Below are 17,209 nucleotides of genomic sequence, written 5' to 3' on the forward strand. Positions count from 1 at the left end.
AGGGGTAGAAGGGTTAAATCATACCGGAAAGCTTCTAACAACGGGAAGAGCAAATCATACCGGAAAACTTCTAACCGCAGGAAAAACACAGACATCAAAATACAGGAAGCACAGAGGACCCCCATTAGATTCAACAAAAACCAACCATCAACAAGACATATCATAATCAAATTCACAAAATACTCAGACAAGGGGAGAGTCATGAAAGCAGCAAGGGAAAAAAAAGTCCCTAACCTACAAGAGAAGACAGATCAGGTTTGCAGCAGACCTATCCACAGAAACTTGGCAGGCCAGAAAGGAGTGGCAGGATATATTCAGTGTGCTGAATCAGAAAAATATGCAGCCAAGAATTCTTTATCCACAAAGGCTGTCATTCAAAATAGAAAGAGAGATAAAAGTTTCCCAGGCAAACAAAAATTAAAATAGTTTGTGACACCTAACCAGCCCTGCAAGAAATTTTAAGGGGGACTCTCTGAGGGGAGAAAAGATGAATAAATAAATAAGATGAAAACGTAAATACATACATTCATACATACAAAAAGCAACAAAGATTAAAAAGGACCAGAGAACACCACCAGAAACTCCAACTCTACAAGCAACATGATGGCAATAAATTCATATCTTTCAGTACTCACTCTAAATGTCTGGACTGAAGGCTCCAATCAAAAGACAAAGGGTAACACAATGGATAAGAAAACAAGATCCCTTTATATGCTGCTTACAAGAGACCCACTTGAGACCTAAAGACACCTTCAGATTGAAAGTAAGAGGATGGAGAACCATGTATCATGCTAATGGTCAACAAAAGAAAGCCAGAATAGCCATACTTATATCAATCTAGACTTTAAAATAAAGACTGTATCAAGAGATGCAGAAGGGCATTATATCATAATTAAGGAGTCTATCCACCAAGAAGACCTAACAATTCTAAACATTTATGTGCCAAATGTGGTAGCACCCAAATATATAAATCAATTAATCACAAACATAAAGAAATTCAGTGATAATAATACCATAATAGTAGGAGACTTCAACACCCCACCCACAGAAATGGACAGGTCATCTAATAAAAAAATCAACAGGTAACAGTGGCTTTGAATGACACACTGGACTGGATGGACTTAACAGATATATTCAGAACATTTCATACTAAAGCAGTGTAATATACATTATTCTCCAGTGCACATGAAACTTTCTCCAGAATAGACCACATACTGGGACACAAATTAGCCCTCAGCAAGTACAAAATGATTGAGATCATACCGTGCATATTTTCAGACCACAATGCTATGAAACTCGAAATCAACCACAAGAAAAAATTTTGAAAGGTAACAAATACTTGGAGACTGAAGAACATCCTAGTAAAGAATGAATGGGCTAACCAAGAAGTTAAAGAGGAAATTAAAAAGTATGTTGAAGCCAATGAAAATGATAACACCACAACCCCAAACCTCTGGGATGCAGCAAAGGCAGTCATAAAAGGAAAGTATATAGCAATCCAGGCCTTCCTAAAGAAGGAAGAAAGATCTCAGATATACAACCTAACCTTACACCTTAAGGAGCTGGAAAAAGAACAGCAAATAAAACCCAAAACCAGGAAACAATAAAGACAGGAAATAATAAAGATTAGAGCAGAAATTAATGCTATCAAAACAAAACAAAACAACAACAACAACAAAAAACAGTAGAACAGATCAATGAAACCAGAAGCTGGTTCTTTGAAAGAATTAACAAAATTTGTAAACCACTAGCCAGTTTGATCAAAAAGAAAGGAGAAGGACCCAGATAAATAAAATCAAGAATGAAAGAGGAGAGATCACAACCAACACAGGAGAAATAAAAACAATAAATAAAAACATAATAAGAGAATATTATGAACAATTATATGCCAATAAAAAGGGCAATCTGGAAAAAACGGACAAATTCCTAGAAACATGTGTACTACCAAAACTGAAACGAAGAAATAGAAAATTTGAACAGACCCTTAACCAGTAAGGAAATCAAATTAGTAATCAAAAATCTCCCCCAAAACAAGACTCCAGGGTCAGATGGCTTTCCAGGGCAATTCTACCAAACATTTAAGGAAGAGTTAACACCTATTCTCTTGAAGCTTTTCCAAAAAATAGAAATGGAAGGAAGACTTCCAAACTCTTTCTATGAAGCCAGTATTACCTTGATTCCAAAACCAGAGACCCCACTAAAAAGGATAACTATAGACCAATTTCCCTGATGAACAAGGGTCCAAAAATCCTCAACAAGATATTAGTCAACCAGCTCCAACAATACATTAAAAAAATTATTCACCACGACCAAGTGATATTTAATACCTGGGATGCAGGGCTGGTTCAATATCCACAAAACAATTAACGTGATTTATCACATCAATAAAAGAAAAGACAAGAACCATATGATCCTCTCAATTGATGCAGAGAAAGCATTTGACAAAATAGAGCATCCTTTCTTGATAAAAACCCTCAAGAAAGTAGGGATAGAAGGAGCATACCTTGAGATCATAAAAGCCATATATGAACGACCCAACACTAATATCATCCTCAATGGGGAAGAACTGAGAACTTTCCCCCTAAGGTCAGGAACAAGACAGGGATGTCCACTCTCACCACTGTTATTCAACATAGTATTGGTAGTCTTAGCCTCTGCATTCAGACAACACAAAGAAATAAAAGGCATCCAAATTGGCCAGGAGGAGGTCAAACTTTCACTCTTCACAGATGACATGATACTCTATATGGAAAACCCAAAGGATTCCCCCAAAAAACTGCTAGAAAATGAATTCAGCAAAGTTGCAGGATATAAAATTAACACACAGAAATTGGTTGCATTCTTAGACACCAACAATGAAGCAACAGAAAGAGATCCCATTTACAATTGCACCAAAACCATAAAATAACTAGGAATAAATCTAACCAAAGAGGTGAAAAATCTATACCCTGAAAAGTATAGGAAGCTTATGAAAGAATTTGAAGAAGAAAAAAGAATGGAAAAAAGATTCCATGTTCCTGGATAGGAAGAACAAATATTGTTAAAATGTCGATACTGCCCCAAGCAATCTACATATTCAATGCAATCCCTATCAAAATAACACCAGCATCCTTCGCAGAGCTAGAACAAATAATTCTAAAATTTATATGGAACCATAAAGGACCCTGAATAGCTAAAGCAATCTTGAAAAAGAAAACAAAAGCAGGAGGCATCACAATCCTGGACTTCAAACTATACTACAGAGCTATAATCAGCAAGACAGTATGGTACTAGCACAGGAACAGACACTCAGATGAATGGAACAGAATAGAGAACCCAGAAATGGACCCACAAATGTATTACCAGCTAATCTTTGACAAAGCAGGAAAGAATATACAATGGAATAAAGACAGTCTCTTCAGCAAATGGTGTTAGGGAAACTGGACAGCGACATGCAGAAAAATGAACCTGGACCACTTTCTTACACCATACACAAAAATAAACTCAAAATGGATGAAAGACCTAAATGTAAGACAGGAAGCCATCAAAATCCTCGAGGAAAAAGCAGGCAAAAACCTCTTTGATCTTGTCTGCAGCAACTTCTTACTCAACATGCCTCCAGGGGCAAGGGAAACAAAAGCAAAAATGAACTACTGGGACCTCATCAAAATAAAAAGCTTCTGCACAGTGAAGGAAACAATCAGCAAAACTAAAATGCAACCAACAGAATGGGAGAATCTATTTGCAAACGACATATCAGATGAAGGGTTAGTATCCAAAATCTATAAAGAACTTATCAAACTCAGCACCCAAAAAATGAATAATCCAGTGAAGAAATGGGCCAAAGACATGAATAAACACTTCTCAGGAAGACATCCAGATGGCCAACTGACACATGAAAAAATGCTCCACATCACTCATCATCAGGGAAATACAAATAAAAGCCATAATGAGATACCACCTTACACCTGTCAGAATGGCTAACATTAACAACTCAGGCAATGACAGATGTTGGTGAGGATGTGGAGAAAGAAGATCTCTTTTGCACCATTGGTGGGAATGCAAGCTGGTGCAGCCACTCCAGAAAACAATATGGAGGTTCCTCAAAAAACTAAAAATAGAACTACCCTACAACCCAGCAATTGCACTAGTAGGTATTTACCCAAGAGATACAGGTGTGCTGTTTCGAAGGGACACATGCACCCCCATGTTTATAGCAGCACTATCAACAATAGCCAAAGTATGGAAAGAGCCCAAATGTCCATCGAGGGATGAGTGGATAAAGAAAATGTGGTGTATATATGTACAATGGAGTATTACTTGGCAATCAAAAAGAATGAAATCTTGCCATTTGCAACTACATGGATGGAACTGGAGGGTATTATGCTAAGTGAAATTGCTCAGTAAGAGAAAGACAAATATATGAATTCACTCATATGAGGACTTTAAGAGACAAAACAGATGAACATAGGGAAGGGAAACAATACTATAAAAACGGGGGGGGACAAAGCATAAGGGACTCTTAAATATGGAGAACAAACAGAGGGTTACTGGAGGGGTTGTGGAAGAGGGGAGGGGCTAAATGGGTAAGGGGCATTAAGGAATCTACTCCTGAAATCATTGTTGTATTATATGCTAATGAATTTGGATGTAAATAAAAAAAGAAAGAAAATTTAAAAAAAGAAAAAAAATAATTATTACAAATCTTGCTTAGTGTACAAAACACATGGACTTCTCAAAGCAGTCTGATATCCAAAATGGAGTTGTAATGATTATGAAAATAATAATAAAATTAGTAACAATAGCTAGTAAAAATTTATTTTTTCAATCATACGTAAGAGAGGTGAAATGAAAAGACATAAATTTACATTAACTATTGAGGCTCATGCATGAAGCAACAGGGTCAATTTGAAAATTGAAATCAAAAGGAAGAGATAAATCGGAAGATGTAGAGGAAGAAATATTCTTCTATCTTTCAAGGTTTTCCAGCTGGACTAAGAATTAAATTTACATAAAACAGATTAACAGGAGGAAAATAAAATAGAATTTTATTATATGCCTATGGTGGTTCAATAATGAAATTAAGACCCCCAAAAATGAGTAAGGCAAGTAGTTTTTATGATACATTTTAAACAGAGACAATAAATTTGTAAGAAATTGACAGGATAATGAAAACAGGTGATTGGGAGATTTTTAACTATTAGGGAATTATAAGCAGAATTTAGGCTGAGGTAGTAAATTAGAAAAAAGTAAGAAGGTTTTTTTCTGTAACTTTTTTGGCTTTGAACTTCCTGTCCCTGGTGATAAGGATGTCTTATTTACTTCATACAGGTTGGCTATTGTTTATATGGGAGATCTGTTTCTTGCTTTCACTGAGACAGAGGGTCTGGGCATCCTTGCACTGGCTGTTTCTTAAGTAAATGTCATTTAAAATATGTCAAAGTGGCCATCAATATGCCCTTGGCCCCTATAGGGAGAATCCAGACCTGGGAGTTGAATCAAGAGGTAATAGTGATAGTCCTGACATATGGTGAAAAATGCTTGGATTAGATATGGATTATACTTGGAATATAAAAATTTAAATGTATTTTATCTTTTAAGTAGGCTCCAGTAAATCCAAGTGTTAACAATAACCTTTAATAGAAGGACTGCCCAGGCAATGGTTAGACATTCTCCACAGGTCCAGGCTTTGAGTACTTACTGGTAAGGAAAGATGGTGGTAACTAAATTATTCCATCTTTTTTTTCCATCAGATCCAATATAGATAAATTAATTCTGTTTTATTTAACCTATCTTGGAGATAGAGAAATTAAGGTGATAATAAGAAGCATAATGATAGTAACTGAAAGAAGAAGTGCATTTTCCACAACTGTATTTTTTTAACCTTCTTGCTAAAGTCTAGAGATTTATCTATGGGGAAGGTGACTAATAACAGAACATTGGGATATGGTATTCAACTTATCTAAATAGTGGTTTCTTCAAGGTGATTCCCCATTATTTGTATTTAGGAGAATCATTGAAAATGAGTCAAAGCCTGGTTTTGGGATTTATTATTTTCTTAGAGGATGACATTCTGAAAAGAGTGTAATTGTTTTTGAAGTTTAAACTGTTCTGAATAACTATTTTTTTTGCGTCTTAAAAAATCACCTTACAACTTTCCTTTATCTAAAAAGGTTTTATTTTTATATAAAGATGATCTGAAGTCTATGAAAAGAGTTTGCTTTTCATCGACGGCTCTGGGAGGGGTGGGGGTCTCATTATGACTGCTTGGTATTTATAAAAATACCAGTGAGTGGAATTCAGAACAAGAAATATCCTTGGCTTGCTCACAAGAGTCAATAAAATAAACAATTCACAGTGAGGCAGTCAAAGAAAAGATAATAGAGAGATGATAGACAAACTGTAGCCTTTTGTCCTTTCAGAGTCTTTTTATTCTGAACTGTAGATTTTCACACAACAGAGCTTAGTAAGTGTTCAAAAGAGATGTGTGTGAGTGTGTATGTGTAGATGAGAGAAACAAAGTGAATGGTTTAAAGCAGTAGGACTGTCTTTAAAAAAAAAAGTTGTAATGTGTGAAGTTAAGAAACTACTTTCAGTTTTTAATATTTATCAGTTTTTCCCCTCAGTATCTTCCTAAGTTGAGAGTCTTCACTTGTAGAAAGAGGGTAATAGAAGACCCTAACTAATGTTCTTTTAATGTTTAATGTTCTTTAAGGACTTGCTAAACTTGTCATATACTTAGAACAAAACAAAGCATTAATTAACATTAAGATTTTTAACATTTTACTTGGCAACTGTTTCAACCTTACAGGAAAGGTTCAAGAATAAGTAAAGTACAGAGAACACCTTCATCCCCTTTATATACATTCACCTACTGCTAACATTTTACCCTATTTAAATAAATTGAGTAACATATGACCTTTACTACCAGATTTTTTGGCACATTTCCTAAAAAAATAGGAATATTATTATAACCACAGAACAGTCACTAACTATAATAACAGTGATCTGATAGTTCTATCTAATCTATGGTCTGTAATGTAATTTTTTCACTTAAACAAATAATAACTTCCTTGATAGAATTTTTGTACCACTGTAGGATATAGGTATTAAGTTGTCTTGTCTTTTTAGTCTTCTTAAAATTTTGGAGCATTACCATAGCCTTTGTGTTTTATGACCTTCACAGTTTAAAAGAATATAGTTGTATCCTACTTCTATTTAAAAAAACTTAGTCTGTGTGTGTGTGTGTGTGTGTGTGTGTGTGTGTGTGTGTGTGTGTGTTTTATGTTTCATCATCATTAGATACCCATTATACATTTCTGGCTAGAATAATATGTAAGTGATATTGTGTCCCTCTCAGAAAATTGTGAATACCCAGACAAAGAGATATCTGATTTCTTCACTACATAATTTGCTTTTTCTCTTGCAACTTGTGGGAAACAACTTTAAAGGCATGAAAATACATGTGCTCATTGAAATTTCCTCCAAAGTCTTAACATCCATTGATGATTCTTTAATAAAACTTCTACACGGTTGCAAAATGATAATTTCCAATTCTAGTACCTGCTCCACATTCACTATTAGCTGCCACTTGACATTCTATTGTAAGCAACAGTTCCCCTCCCATTTATAAATGTATATTTGTGTTTGTATGTGCATGCATTTTTAATCAATAACTGATATAGACCAATCAGTTTCTATTTTTTCAATTATTTTTTTAAATTTAATTTTATTTTATATTAGAGAGAGAGTGAGTGAGAGAGGGGCAGAGGGAGAGAGAATCTTAAGCAGGCTTCATTCTCAGCATGGAGCCAGATATGGGGCTCAATCCCAGGACTCTGGGATCATAACCTGAGCCAAAATTGAGAATTAGATGCTCAGGCGACTGATTCAACCAGGTGGCCTCTATTTTTTTCAATTCTTTCTAATTTTTTTTAATCTTTATTTTTGAGAGAGAGAGGAAGAGGCAGAGCATGAACGGGGTTGGGGGGGAGAGACAGAGAGAGAGGGACACACAGAATCTGAAGCAGGCTCCAGGCTCTGAGCTGTCAACACAGAGCTGGATGCAGGGCTCGAACTCATGGACCACAAGATCATGACCTGAACTGAAGTCAGACGCTTAACTGAGCCACATAGGCACCCTGATTTTTTCTTTTCTTTCTAATTCATTATTCTATCTAATTATCTTAGTGTTCAGACAGTTCCCTCCCCTTGTCAATTCATGCTACCCAAGGCTGAGGATATATAGACATATAATGTTTATAAGCTAGTTAGATGAGTTATTTCCTTTTCAGTTTGTTTATGATATTTCTTTGAAAATAGATTCATTATCATTCTCTCCCTTTTAGATCCCCCTCCTTTACCATTATTGTAGACCGCTTTTGTAGTGTACAATATTTTAATGCTTTCAAAAAGCTGCAAATATGCAAAACTTCAGAGAAATGTCTCTACTTCCTATATCCATTCCACTTGGTTCCCCCCCACTCCTTAAAGTAATCAATCTCATTGGATTTGATGTGTCTTTCATATATTTTTTTTTTGAAAGAGAAGTACAGTGTGTATGCTTTATTATCCTCCCCCTACATTTATTAAAAACAAAACATGACCTAATAAATGTTTTACTTTTTTTTATAATACCACCTAGAAATCCTTCTATAACTGTTCATAGGCCTCATTCTATTTTTAATTTTATAATTTTAAAAGTCATGTATGTAACATAGTTTATTCAATGAATCTTCTATGTTTGAATAGTTTCCATATTTTCAAATGATAAATTATGCTGCAGGGATTAACTTCATGCATACATTTCTATTTTTGGAGACTCATCTTCAGGGTATGTTCTGAGAAGTGGGATTGCTGAGTTGAAGGGAGAATGCCTATGTAGTTTGATTAAATATTGCCAAACTCCTCACCATAAGTGTCCTATCAATTTCTAGTCCCACTGGCTCTGTGTTAGACTGTTTCCCCTTGTTTTCACCAGCAGTGTACCGTTAAGCTTTTTGATGATTGCCTATTTGGTGAGTTAGGATACTATATTTACAGAAAACTTGTGAAGTAAGCATTATTACATTTATAATATGGATAAATAATGAGAGCTGAAAAGAGCTTATATAACTTCCTAAAATTCAGTGGTAATTGGTAGAACCTAGATTCAGACCCATATAATTCTCTTAAGCCCATATTTTATTGAAGAGAAACTGAAGATTCATCTTTTTCAAAATTTTTTCAGGAAACTAGGTGACATGAAATTGCTTGGTAGTAGTTCATGTTGCCATCTATAAAAAAAGACCCTAGTTTGTAATGAAATAATGGGAAGTCAGTCTCCATATGTCAAAGATCATAAAAAATTTTAATTTAAGAGGGATAAATCAGAAGCCTAGAAAGGATAACACAATCTTAAAAGTAGATTGGCCATATAATTATCTGTCCATGATCCTTTGGAGAATAAGACTAATATCAAAAATGATCTTCATAGTTCTAAGATTTTTAAATGTGTTGACAATGAATGTTTTATCAATGGATGTACATATAAATCTCTATTCAATTGTTTTCATGAATAAAATTATTACTGAAATATAAATCCATACACTTCATAATAAGTGAAAAGAAATTTTTATTAACTGAAAATTAAAAAAAGAACTTTTTATTAACTGAAATTAAAAATAACATAAGCAATAAAATTTTTGGCTAAAAGTCACAAAAAGTATATTCACATACTTAATAAGTATCTTAATTTATAAAATGTCCCCAATATTATATTAGTTATTTTTCTAAAGAATGTACTTTATTTTATTTTTTTTTTCAACTTTTTTAAATTTATTTTTGGGACAGAGAGAGACAGAGCATGAACGGGGGAGGGGCAGAGAGAGAGGGAGACACAGAATCGGAAACAGGCTCCAGGCTCCGAGCCATCAGCCCAGAGCCTGGTGCGGGGCTTGTACTCACGGACCGCGAGATCGTGACCTGGCTGAAGTCGGACGCTTAACCGACTGCGCCACCCAGGCGCCCCAAGAATGTATTTTAAATATATATTAATTCTATATTTTATGAAACCACAAACATTATTGTAAAAATGATAAATTTGAAATTGCTCATACTTTCAAATGACCACTCTCTATTCACATTTCTAATATAGAAAACAGTCTATACAGTAAGATCTGAACAAATCCTGTAACAAACACAAAATTATTCTTTATGATTCTTTGCATTGAAATATATGAATTTTTTGGTACACGTTTTTTCACAGATAGTTTCCTTTCATTCAAGGTAGCTTTCCTAATCTAATTTTGTAAGACCGAACTCAACAAGTGTTTTGTCTGTTTATGATTCTCTTAAATTTTTTACAAATCATAGATGCCCCAAAGTAATAGATTTCAGTTTCATTTTCTTGTACAGGGTATAAAGGAATCTTCCCACAGGTTGAAGTATTTCACAGCTTGCTTGAGAAATTAAGCTCTCATTGTTTAATTGGTGGTATTTATCTCTTACTTTTAACATTTTTTAAAAACATTAACTCATTTTTGAGAGACAGAGACAAAGTATGAGTGGGGAAGGGGCAGAGAGAGAGACACAGAATCTGAAGCAGGCTCCAGGCTCTGAGGTGCCAGCACAGAGCCTGACACGGGGCTTGAACCCATGAACTGCGAGATCATGATCTGAGCTAAAGTGGGATGCTTTAACCGACTGAGCCACCTAGGCCTTTCCTAGGGTGCCCCTCCCTTTCTTTTAAATGAACAAATTTTATTGCCTTTCTGTTTGTAAAACACTTTGTATAGTAATTCAAAGTGGCTAAAAGCTTTAAATACTGAAGTCTGTGACATTCTATTTGTTGAATATTTTAAAGATTTCTCATTGATTTTTAATGAAATTCATCTAATATATTGAAGAATTCATTAACTCCCCAAATGCAATAATAATGTAGGACACCTACACTGATTTACAAAGTGGTTATTTTTTTCCTTTCAAATTTTTATTTAATTCTAATTAGTTAACAAATAGTATAATATTGTTTTCACAAATAGAATTTTACAATTTATCAGTTACATATGACATCCATGCTCATCCCAACAAGTGCCCTTCATAATGGCCATCACCCATTTAGCCCATTCCCCCATCCAACACCCCCCCTAGCAACCTTCAGTTTGCTCTTTACAGTTAAGAGTCTCTTATGGTTTGTTTTCTACTTTTTTCCACCCTCCAATATGTTTACCTGTTTTGTTTCTCAAATTCTACATATGAGTGAAATCCTATCATATTCGTCTTTTTCTAAATTATTTATTCACTTAGCATAATACACTCTAGCTCCATCCATATTGCTATTCTATATATATATACATATAGAATATATATATATATATATATATATATATATATATATATATATATGTGACAGGTGTAAAGTGGTATCTCACTGTGGTTTTGATTCATTTTTTCTCTGATGAGTGATGTTGAGCATCTTTTCATGTGTCTGTTAGCCATCTGGATACCATCTTGGAAAAATGTCTGTTCATGTCTTTTGCCCATTTCTTCACTGGATTATTTGTTTTTTGGGCATTGAGTTTGATAAGTTTTGTTTTTATAGATTTTGGGTGCTAACCCTTTATCACATATGTCATTTACAAATATCTATTTCCATTCCATCAGTTGCCTTTTAGTTTTGCTGATTGTTTTCTTTATTTTCTATCTTGATGAGGTCCCAATAGTTCATTTTTTCCTTTGTTTCCCATGTCCAGAGACATGTTTCGTAAGAAGTTGCTGCATCCAAGGTCAAAAAGGTTGCTGCCTGTGTCTTCCTCTAGGATTCTGATAGTTTCCTGTCTCACATTTAGATCTTCACCCATTCTGATATTGTTTTTATGTATGGTACAATAAAGTGGTCCAGTTTCATTCATCTGTATGTCACTGTCCAATTTTCCCAGCAGCATTTGCTCAAGAGACTGATATTTTCCATTGGATATTCTTTCCTGCTTTGTTAAAGATTAGTTGGCCTATATGACCATTGTGGGTCCATTTCTGGGTTCTCTATTCTGTTCCACCGATCTACATGTCTGTTTTTTATGCCAGTACAATACTGTCTTGATGATCACAGCTTTGTAATACAGTTTGAAGTCTGGACTTGTGACTCCTCCAGCTTTGTTTGTTTGTTTGTTTTCCAACACCACTTTGGCTATTTGGTTAGTTAACAAATACAAATTTTAGAATTATTTGTTCTATCTCTGAATAGTGCCGGTGTTATTTTGATAGGGATTGCATTACATGTGTAGATTGCTTTGTGTAGTATAGACATCTTAACAATATTTGTTCTTCCAATCTATGAATATGGAATGTTTTTCCATTTGTTTGTGTCTTCTTCAGTTTAATTCATAAACTTTGTATAGTTTTCAGAGTGCAGAACCTTTATCACTTTGCTTAGGTTTATTCCTACGTATTTTATGGTTTTTGGTGCAAATGTAAATGGGATCGATTCCTTGATTTTTCTTTCTGCTGCTTCATTATTGTATTGGTGTATAGAAATGAGACTGCTTTCTGTACATTGATTTTACATCCTATGACCTTGCTGAGTTCATGGATCAGTTCTAGCAGGTGGGGTTTTTTTGTTTGTTTGTTTTGTTTTGTTTTTTGTTTTTTTGTTTTGTTTTGTTTCTTAAGTATATTTTGGATATTAACCCAATAACCAATATATGGCTTGCAAAAATTTCCTCCCATTTTCTAAATTGTTTATTTTGGTCTGTTTCTTTTCTGTGCAGAAGCTTTTAAGTTCAAGATAGTCCCATTTGTTGATTTTGCTTTTGTTTGTGCTTTGGAATCCTATCCAAAAAATCATTTCCAGGACAAATATTGAGAAGTTTCATTCCTACCTTTTCTTCTACATCTTATGGTTTCTGATCTTATATTTAAGACTTTGCTCCATTTAACATTAATTTTTATTAGTGGTACAAAGTAGGGGCCCAGTTTCATTGTTCTGCATGTGTTTATCTAGTTTCCCAGCACCATTTACTGAAGACTATCCTTTCTTCATTGACTGGTCTTGGCTTCTCTGTGCATGTTAGTTGATCTTATCTGTGTTGGCTTAATTCTGGGCTCTCTATTCTGTTTTATTGGTCTATGTGTCTTTCTCGTGTGCCAGAACCATACTTTTTTATTACTATAGCTTTGTGGTATGGTTTGAAATTTGGAAATATGATACCTTTGGCTTTTTTCTTTCTCAGGTCTGCTTTTGCTATTTGGGATCTTTTATAGTTCCACACATATTTAGGGTTTTGTTCTTCCTTTTTTTAATGTTTATTTAGTTTTGAGACAAAAACAGAGTGTAAGCAGGGAAGGGGGGGGGGAGAGAGAGAGAGAGAGAGAGAGAGAGAGAGAATCCGAGGCAGGCTCCAGACTCTGAGCTGTCAACATAGAGCCTTATGTGGGGCTTGAATTTATAAACTGTGAGATCATGACCTGAGCTGAAGTCAGATGTTCAACTAACTGAGCCACCCAGGTGCCCCAGGATTGTTTTTTCTATTTCTGTGAATAATGTTAGTTGGAATTTTGATAGAACTGCATTGAATCTATAAGTGGCTTGGAGTAGTATGCACATTGTAACAATATTTTCCAATTCACAAACATGCAATGTCTTTCCACTTTTTTGTTAAAGGAAATCAAAGAAGACACACAAAGTCTTGTAGTTGTGGTTGTACAGATACTTCACTTCTTAGTTAAGTTTGCTCCATGATATTGTTTTTGATGCTATTGTGAATGGGCTAGTTTTCTCTTCAGATGTCTCATTATTAGTGTATGAAATGCAATTGATTTCTGTATGTTGATTTTATATCTTGCAACTTCACTAAATTCATTGATTAGTTCCAACAGTTTTCCTTCTTTCTTTCTTTCTTTCTTTCTTTCTTTCTTTCTTTCTTTCTTTCTTTCTCTTTGTTTCTTCTTCTTCTTCTTCTTCTTCTTCTTCTTCTTCTTCTTCTTCTTTCTTCCTCCTCCTCCTCCTCCTCCTCCTCCTCCTCCTCCTCCTCTTTTTATTGTTGTTGTTGTTGTTGATTCTTTGGGATTATCTACATACAAAATCATATTATCTGCAAATAATGGCAATTGTACTTCTTCCTTTCTGACTTGAGTGACTTTTATTTCTTTGTCTTGTATAATATCTCTAGCTAAGACTTCCAGTACTATATTGAATGAGAGTGAGAGTTGGGTGGTACCTGGATGGCTCACTCAGTTAAGTGTGCAACTACAGCTCAAGTCATGATTTCATAGTTCATGAGTTTCAGCTCAGCATAAGGCTCTCTGCTGTCAGCGTGGAGCCCACTTGGGATCCACTGTCTCCCATTCTCTTGCATGCATGGACTCCCTTTCTCTGCTCCCTCTCAAAATTCAACATTAAAAAAAATAATGTTTATTTTATCTTTGAGAGAGAAAGCGTATGAGTGGGGGAGGAGCAGAGAAAGAGAGAGAGTGAGAGAGAGAGGGAGACACAGAATCCAAAGGAGGCTCCAGGCTTGAGTTGTCAACACAGAGCCTGATGCAGAGCTCAAACCTACAAACCATGAGATCATGACCTGAGCTGAAGTCTGACACTTAACTGACTAAGCCATCCAGGTTCCCCCATAAATGTTTGTTTGTTTGTTTTTTTAAGTGAGTGGGCACCTTGTCTTCTTCTTTATCTTAGAGAAAAAGTTTTCAATTGTTCACTGTTGAGTATAATGTTAGCTGTGATTTATTGTGTATAGTCTTTATTATGTTTAGGTGTGGGGCGCCTTGGTAACTCAGTTCGTTGAGCATCTGATTTCAATTCAGATCATGATCTCACAGTTCATGAGTTCTAGCCCCGCATCAGGCATTGTGCTGACAGCTTAGAGCCTGAAACCTGCTTTGGATTCTGTGTCTCCCCCTCTCTCTGCCCCTCCTCTGCTCATGCTCTGTCTCTCTCTCAAAAATAAATAAGCATTAAATAGAAAAAAAAAAAAGAAAATGTTTATTATGTTTAGGTATGTTCCTTGTATACCCAGTCCACTGAGGGCTTTTATCATGAAAGGTTGTATTTTGTCAAATTCTTTTTCTGCATCTATTGTGGTGATCATGCAATTTTATTTTTCATTCTATAATGATATATCACATTTATTGATTATGTATGTTGAAGTATCCTTGCATGCCAGGAATAAATCCTACTTTGTCACAGTGTATAATCTTTACAATGTGTTCTTGAATTCAGTTTGCTAGTATTTTGTTGAGAATTTCTGCATCTGTATTCATCAGAGATATTAGTGTATATATCTCTTATAATATCCTTATCTGTCTTCAGTATCACAGTAATGCTGGTCTTGTAGAATGAGTTTGGCAGAGTTCCCTTTCGTTCAGTTTTTTGAGAGGTTTAATTAGGATGGGCATTGTTTCTTCAACTGTTTCTTCAAATTCAGCGGTGAAGCCTTTGGCCCTGGGGTTTTCTGTGTTAAGTTGTTTTCTTTTTTGTTTGTTTGTTTTAAATATAATTTAATTTTTTAAACTACTGATTCAATCTCTTTAGTTATTGGTCTGTTCAGATTTTCTATTTCTTCCTGATTTGGTCTTGCTAAGTTGTGTGTTTCCAGATAACCTAGAAGAAATTGATAAATTTCTAATTTTTTTCCATATACCTGTTCATAGTAGTTTCTTATAATCCTTTGTATTGTGGTATCAGTTGTGATGTCCCCTCTTCTGCTTTTTTTTTTTGTAGTCTAACTGAAGGCTTTTCAATTTTATCATCTTGAAAACAAAGAGCGCTTGGTTTCATCCTTTCTGTTCTTGTCTGGCCCTGCTTTGTCTCCCCTTGTGTGGAATATCTTCCCTCCCTTCACTTTGAACATTGTGTCCTTACAAATGAAATGTGTCTCCTGTAGGCAGCATACAGATGGGTATTCTCTCTCTCTCTCTTTTTTAATCCAGGCACTCTATGCCTTTTGATTGGTGAGTTTAATCCATTTACATTTGCGTGAAATCTTGTTTGTCTTCTGGTTGTTTTGTATCTCCGTTGTTTCTTTTCCCCTCTGTTTCTGCCTACCTTTGAAAACTGGTGGTTTTCCATGCTGGTATCCTCTGTCTGTACATTTTTGTTTTGTAAATTTACTCAATTTATATGATTACCATGAGGCTTACATAAAACATCTCTTAGATAAAACATTTCATTTTATGCTGGTAGCAACTTTATCTTTGTTCACCTATGAAGGTTCACCCTTTTACTCTTACCCTTTTATATTTTTGATTCCACAATTTATCTTTTTTTGTGTGTCTGATAAAAAGAATTATAGTAGCTATAGTTATTACTCCTCTCTTTAACCTTTATATTAGTTTTGGTAACACACCATCTTAATATACAGTTAGTTTTCTAATTCTGACTATTTTTCACTTTTACCAGAGTGCTATTTACTTTATTATGTTTTCATGTCACTGGTTAGTGACAACTTCAATTCCTTTCAGAATTTTTTTTTTTTGCAAGACAGGTGTAGTGGTGTTGAAATCCCTTAGATTCTATTTGTGTGGGAAAGCTTGATTTATCCTAATTTCTCCTTAATTTCCCCTTAATTTCTCTAAAGGACAACTTGCTACATATAAGTACTCTTGACTGACAAGTTTTATCTTTCAACATACTGGGTATGTCATTCCATTTTTTTCTTGGCTTGTACAGTTTCTGTTGAGAAATCCACTGATAGCCTAGTGGGGGTCTCTTTGTATGTTACTTTATTATTTTTTTTCCTTGTTGCCTTTAAACTTCTATACCATTGATTATCTTTTTTTTGATAGTTCCATCATAATATGTCGTGGAGAAGGTCTTTTTGCATTGAGATAACAGAGTGTTGTGCTAACTTCTTGGACTTTTATGTCCCAAGGACTTCCCTAGGTTTGGTAAATTCTCAGCTATTATATCTCTAAATATATTCTCTGTTCCCTTCTCTCTCTCTCTCTTACTTGTGAAACACCAATTATTTTAATATTTGCCTTTTTATTGGGTCCAATAACTCTCACAGGCTTTCTTTTAAAAAAATCTTAATTCTCTCTCCTAACTGAATTATTTCTGTATTCCTATCCCCAAGTGACTTGTTCTTTTTTCTATCTGGTTTGCCTGTTACTGATACTCTCTATTGCATTCTTCATCTCATTCATCTAATTCTGCAACTCTAGACTTCATTTTCATTCTTTTTTATACTTCAATCTCTTTGGTAAAGAACTCCTTCTATTCATTAATATTATCCCTAAATTCATT

This window comes from Panthera onca, chromosome D1, assembly GCF_046562875.1.
Source record: "Panthera onca isolate mPanOnc1 chromosome D1, mPanOnc1 haplotype 2, whole genome shotgun sequence".
NCBI lineage: Eukaryota > Metazoa > Chordata > Mammalia > Carnivora > Felidae > Panthera > Panthera onca.